The sequence below is a fragment of the Cibotium barometz genome, chromosome 54 (genome assembly GCF_041138505.1).
Source record: "Cibotium barometz isolate CiBa-2024 chromosome 54, ASM4113850v1, whole genome shotgun sequence".
Lineage (NCBI taxonomy): Eukaryota > Viridiplantae > Streptophyta > Polypodiopsida > Cyatheales > Cibotiaceae > Cibotium > Cibotium barometz.
Window position 1 is genome coordinate 3,939,958 of NC_141099.1, and position 6,467 is coordinate 3,946,424.

The following is a 6,467-nucleotide window of genomic DNA, read 5'->3' on the forward strand; positions in this document are numbered from 1 at the left end:
ATCTTGCTGATCTTCAACGAGAGTCCATCATGTTAAGTGATTATATTGCCAAGTATTATGGGCTAGGAACTATCGAAACGGCTCCTGAGCGTTCTAGTTGCCAATGATGCCATAGATACTCTGATGAAGGAATGATGGGAAATTAAGAATCAATTGGATAAATTGGAAGATGGTGATTAATGATACTATGGTTTTATTAAAGGATTGTTTTAAACTGGTTGAATCTGGTTGAAAAAGGCAATTTCATATTGGGTGTGTGAGTGGTGTGACTAGTTTTATTTTGCATGAACATCCGGCTAGGGGGCCTTGGAACTCTTTTCCTTGGTACCCGGGACAAAACCTAACCAAATTTTTAATTGGATCCCATCACTACAGTGGTTGGGCGGTTGGCTAACCCATGGGATTGGATGGGGTTAGGCTGGACTGATGGATCCGTAAATCGAGACTCAAACTTTTGTTTTTACGATAGAAAAAAAAAATAAATCCCGGACAGAAACTGTTCTATGGATAGGAATCAACGGTTGTGCCTCTTGAATGGGGAAAAAAGCGTTGATCCCAATGATCCAAGTGCAAGTTTCTTCCTTGAACTGACTAAGTATCTTATAGATGTAATCGGATCATCTCGATCAGAAATGATCTTGACTACGTTAGAGTAAAAAGTCATCCTGGTGGAATCGCCCGTGCTTTCCGGTAAAGGAAGTTTTTCCGGGTTCGGTTTTGGAACAACCGACGAATTAGTCTCTTATCCGGATATCCGTGGGCGAGGCCCCGAGTGTGGGACCCCTGTCCCGCGCGAGAAGCACTACTTCCGCTGCCAGTACCCCGAATCCGTTGCTCCGTGGGAACAGGGATCTTACAGTTGGTATCAGAGCATTTGGTTAATAAAGATCAACTGAGAAGACAAATATATCAAAAATTTATCAAGAAACACAAAAGGGTTATAATTGTGTGAGATAATTCATACAATTTGATATTCAAACTGAAATTTGTAATTTGGTAATTGGGTCTTCAGATGGAAGTACCGCAATTATATAGAATCCCTGACTTGCTTGAGGCCTAGACATGATAGTAATTATCTTATAATTCCAAGGGCCGTGACTACCCGTATATACCGAGAGTATACTGCAGCTCTTTACTGACAGTATATACGAGTAAATCTAAGACTTGAAATTATAAGCGTTAATGCTATCTAGATGATGATTTCGAATGTGATTGATATGATTTTTAATTCTGTTTGAGAATTGATGAATTGATTTGGATTCTGATTGAAAATGCTGATTGAAAATGCTGATTGAAAAATGTTGATTATTAAAAATTAGTTGAAATATAATGAAACCACAATGAGGGGGAATGGGACGAATCCCTGTGATGATATTCATAACTAGAATGATGATAATGAATTCAGCAAATCACTATGAGGTTAGTGGGTTGTGCTGTTAGATTGCTATTGTTAATATTGACCGGTAGATCAAGTTAAGGGATGTCAAATTGAGAACTTGCTTGACTGAAATTTTCGTGGAGGAATGTTTCGAAGGAAACTTTTCGGTCTAATGGACCATTATCGTGTTAAAGATATGAATGACATGATCTGAATGAATTGTTATTTAATGATGAGTTCTATATAAGGGATATTTATCCCAGTGTTCTGTTGGGTTGACCAAAATATAAGGAACCCCAGAATAAAATTGGATTTTAAGAAAAAGAGTTGTCCTCTACCTTGCGAGATGAGGACATCTCGCACTTTTTAAGTGGGGTAGAATGTAAGATTCCTCCCCAGCCTTCGAGGTATACAGGAGTAAGAATCTCCCTTCTGATCTCATAATTATTCCCTCTCTAAAATAAAAGAAAGTTTCTGTTTTAAAAAAGGAAGACCCTTTCCCTAGAATACTTCTTAGGAGTCCCACTTGTTTTAAGGATTTAGAACAATGAGTTCAGAAGTGAGAATCGGTGTTTTGGATACCAAGGTTTTGGCTTTCATTCGAGTACGTCCCAAAAGAAGTTCTTTATCTCGTGGGGAGTATAAGAAGTTATCCCCCAGATATTGTGACCCTTATATCTGAATTCAATGAAAGTAGGTGACTTAGCCTACAAGCTTCTTTTATCTCCTCATCTCAAAATTCTTAATGCCTTCTATAGAAAAATGTGTCAAACGCAAATCATGAAAAGACGGTAAAACTTCAGTGGCAAGTTACCGTTGGCTTCTAGGTTATGCTAGCTCCTTCCTTTATATAAGTCGCAACTTTTACTTGTCGCTCACAGTAATCTTACTCCCATCAATCTCCTTTCTTTCTTAATCTCCTTCATGGCTTGGCAACAGGAATTAGTTTTATCCCTGATGATTTCTCACCTTCAAGACGCAAGAGAGTCTGTGAAGAAAGACTTTATAGAACAGTATGAGCGCTCACTTTTTCCTCACCTAGGAACTTCTGTAGCGCAGACCAAATGGCGGACCTATCAAAACATAACTAGGGTAACACCCTGGGGTCAGCAGCACTTTCGTAACAATGTCCGCTTGGCCATGGTTATTGAAGCTTTGGGTTTGGGTCCTCGATACTACTGCGTCATGAGATCAAGGCATCTTGGGTTTTCTGAGCGGGTCTTCGTACTGGCGTGTTTTCTTCCTCATGAGAAGATATGCCTTTATCCCATTTTTGGCTTGCCTCTCAGAGGTCCTTTTGTTGGATCACCTCATACCACTCAGATAGGTGCGGCAATAACCAGCAGAATCATTCCCATAGATGAGTTACCCTATACTTGTGCAGCTTGTGAGGACTGCTTTTGTGACCATATGATGGACGGGCTTATGGAAGTGTAAAGAGTTTCTCTATCTTTACTGTATAAGTTCCGAGAATGAATAAAGTTTAAATCTTGTTCTTATTTTGAATCTTGCTCTCTTTAAGACTTTTCTTGGTGGTTAATCGTGATTAAAATTTTCTCTAAGTCTCATATTCGTGCATCTTGCGAAATTATTCCAAGTTGCGAGATGAGGACATCTCGCGTTTTTTAAGTGGGGTAGAATGTAAGATTCCTCCCCCAACCCCTTTTTGATGTCTAGTATATTCCCCTGTAATCAATTCCTTTTCTGAAATATAAGAGATCTTGTTTGTGACTGTTTTAACCTAGAGAGAGAAAATATTCTAGAGAGAGAATATTCAGATTTTGAATATTTTTGGATAGAAAAATATCTCTTATAATTCAGATGAGTTCCCCTGAAACAGAAATTTAAAAAGAATTTTCCAATGTGCAATTGGAATTAATTGGAAATAGGTATAAAGAACCTTAGCCTAAGGTCTAGATTTTCAGAAATCTTTAGACTATGGTCCAATTAAGGTTCCTATGGGCCAATAGCATCAATCCATGTGTAGGGAGGAGATAAATCCAATTTGTAAAAGAAGATACCCAAAAATGAGTAAATGCTCACATAAGATGAAGAGTTGAAAATGTACAAGGTTTATTAGTAAATAAACACATATGTAAGGAAGGGGAGTTCTTTAAAGGAGGTGCATATTTCACATAAGATGAAGAGTTGAAAATGTACAAGGTTTATTAGTAAAAAAACTATGACACATATGTAAGGAAGAGGAGTTCTTTAAAGGAGGTGCATATTTCACATAAGATGAAGAGTTGAAAATGTACAAGGTTTATTAGTAAAAAACTATGAGCAATAAAATTTTGACACATATGTAAGGAAGGGGAATTCTTTAAAGGAGGTACATATTTCACATGCTTGAATGAGTTTTAAACTCAAAAATAATGTGATATTTTTATCTCTCATCTCTCTTGAACCAAACCAAATCAAAACGGAACCAAACCGAATCAAAAAGTAACCAAACTAGGTCCAAATCTAGTCCAAATTCAACCAAACTAATTCTAGAATCAGTTTGTTTGGTTAGGAGCTCAAATTTTCCTATAAATAGAAGCCTCCCCTTGTTGAAAAAAATATAATGTCTTATGCATTGTTACTCTACTCCACCTAAGCCAAAATATAGTCTCTTATGCTTTGTTACTCTACTCCACCTAAGCCAAAATATAGTCTCTTATGCTTTGTTACTCTACTCCACCTAAGCCAAAATATATAGTCTCTTATGCTTATTACTCTACTCCACCTAAGCCAAATTAGATAGAGTCTTATGCTTTGTTACTCTACTCCACCTAAGCCAAATTAGATAGTGTCTTATGCTTTGTTACTCTACTCCACCTAAGCTAAAATATATAGTGTCTTATGCCTTGTTACTCTACTCTACCTAAGCCAAGAACTGTGAATTCTTTAATAATTCACTAGTTTTTGATACTTCTCTCTTTCTTCAATCCCCATTGGTGGCTCCATCAACATACTAAACCAATTGATTGGTTGGGGGCCTCTACCGTGAATAAAGAATCAAGCAAATCATAAGGTAAGTATATTGAATTTTGATCTTTTCTATGATTTCTCAATGATTCTCTCTTCTCAACCCCTCTCAAGCTTGAGAAGTTTAATTGGTATGGTTTTTTAAATGCTATTGAAGTTAATTGGTGAATAGTAGTGAAGAGTTACATAATTTAATAAATGCTATAGAAGTTAATTTCCATTTATGTTTAAAATTCTAATGGTTTTTATGTAATTTCTCTCTCTCACTCAAGAAATGGTCATACTCATGAACCATTCTCAATCCAAATGAAGCTTTTCATAAAGCTTTTCCTTAATCCAAGATTAAGCTATGCTTGAGGCCAAATTAATGGCTTTTTGCTATGCTTTTAGTTTATGCACATTGATGATTCAATCCATTATGGATTGATGACCCAATTAGAGACCATTCTAATTGTTTTCTTAATGATCCAATTAGAGACCATTATGGATTGATGATCCAATTAGAGACCATTCTAATTGTTTTCTTAATGATCCAATTAGAGACCATTATGGATTGATGATCCAATTAGAGACCATTCTAATTGTTTTCTTAATGATCTAATTAGAGACCATTATGGATTGATGATCCAATTAGAGACCATTCTAATTATTTCTTTAATAATGAGCTTTATCCCTTAGAAAAAAATTAAGAAAAATTGAGATTTATCAGTCATAGTAGCGGAGCTATGGCAAAATTTTTATAGAAATTACGCATAAAATAAATTCATTCAAAGCATAAAAAGAGGACTTCCTACCATATTCTAGGAACTATCATCCTAGATTAATTAAAAGAATTTTATTATGCATGGAGATGTGGATGTTGCATGTAGATGTAGATGTATGGATGTGAGTGTGAATGTGGAAGTGGATGTATGCATGGGATATGGATGTATGCATGTAGAAATAGATGTGTAGATGAGGATGTAAATGGAGATGTGGATGGATGCATGTAGATGTAGATGTATAGATGTAGATATGAATGGAGATGTGGATATATACATGTAGATGTAGATGTATAGATGTAGATGTGGATGTGGAGGTAGATGGATGCATGTAGATGTAGATGTATAGATGTAGATGGGAATGGAGATATGGATGTATGCATGTAGATGTAGATGTATAGATGTAGATATGGATGTGGAGGTGGATGGATGCATGTAGATGTAGATGTATAGATGTAGATGTGAATGGAGATGTGGATGTATGCATGTAGATGTAGATGTATGGAGGTGAATGTGAATGTGGATGTGGATGTATGCATAGAGATGTAGATGTATGCATGTAGATGTGAATGTACGCATATAGATGTGGATGTATGGATGTGAATATACGATATGCGATGTGAGGGAATCTGAAGTGATGAGATAGAAATGATGTGATGGGATGAGTATACATATAAATGGAATATGGAATAAGTAATGTAGATTGATGAGGGATAATGTGGAAAAATGAAAGTTAAAATAGAAATTGTGTTGTAAACTGTTTGTAAATACTGTTTGTAAATGCTGTTTGTAAATGATTGTTTTATGTCAAGAATGCTGGGGGGAGCATTTTGACCGTCTTGTGATTAAAGTCGTGATGGTAAAGTTGCAACTGCTGACGGGGAGTCAATGAAGGACGTCTCGCGTAGCAAGGTCGGCCGAGGTCTTGACCAGCCTCGGTGCGATTAAAATGGTGAGCTTCCGGTACGGTGGATGAGGGGCCAAGGAAGCGGCCTATGCGTGAAGCGCTAGGTTACCTGCGAAGGATCCTAGAGGGTACTGACCATACGGTGCTCGGGCTCTGGGTTGCCTAGGATACCCACGCGTGCGTCGAGGAAGATATTGGAACAGAGTTGGAGTTGTTTTTTGAAATCGAGCATGGATCTGGTTGATTGACCTTGCTGGTCTTCAATGGATGAGTCCATGGCTCCTTATATGGATCTGTTGGTTGATCTTGCTGATCTTCAACGAGAGTCCATCATGTTAAGTGATTATATTGCCAAGTATTATGGGCTAGGAACTATCGAAACGGCTCCTGAGCGTTCTAGTTGCCAATGATGCCATAGATACTCTGATGAAGGAATGATGGGAAATTAAGA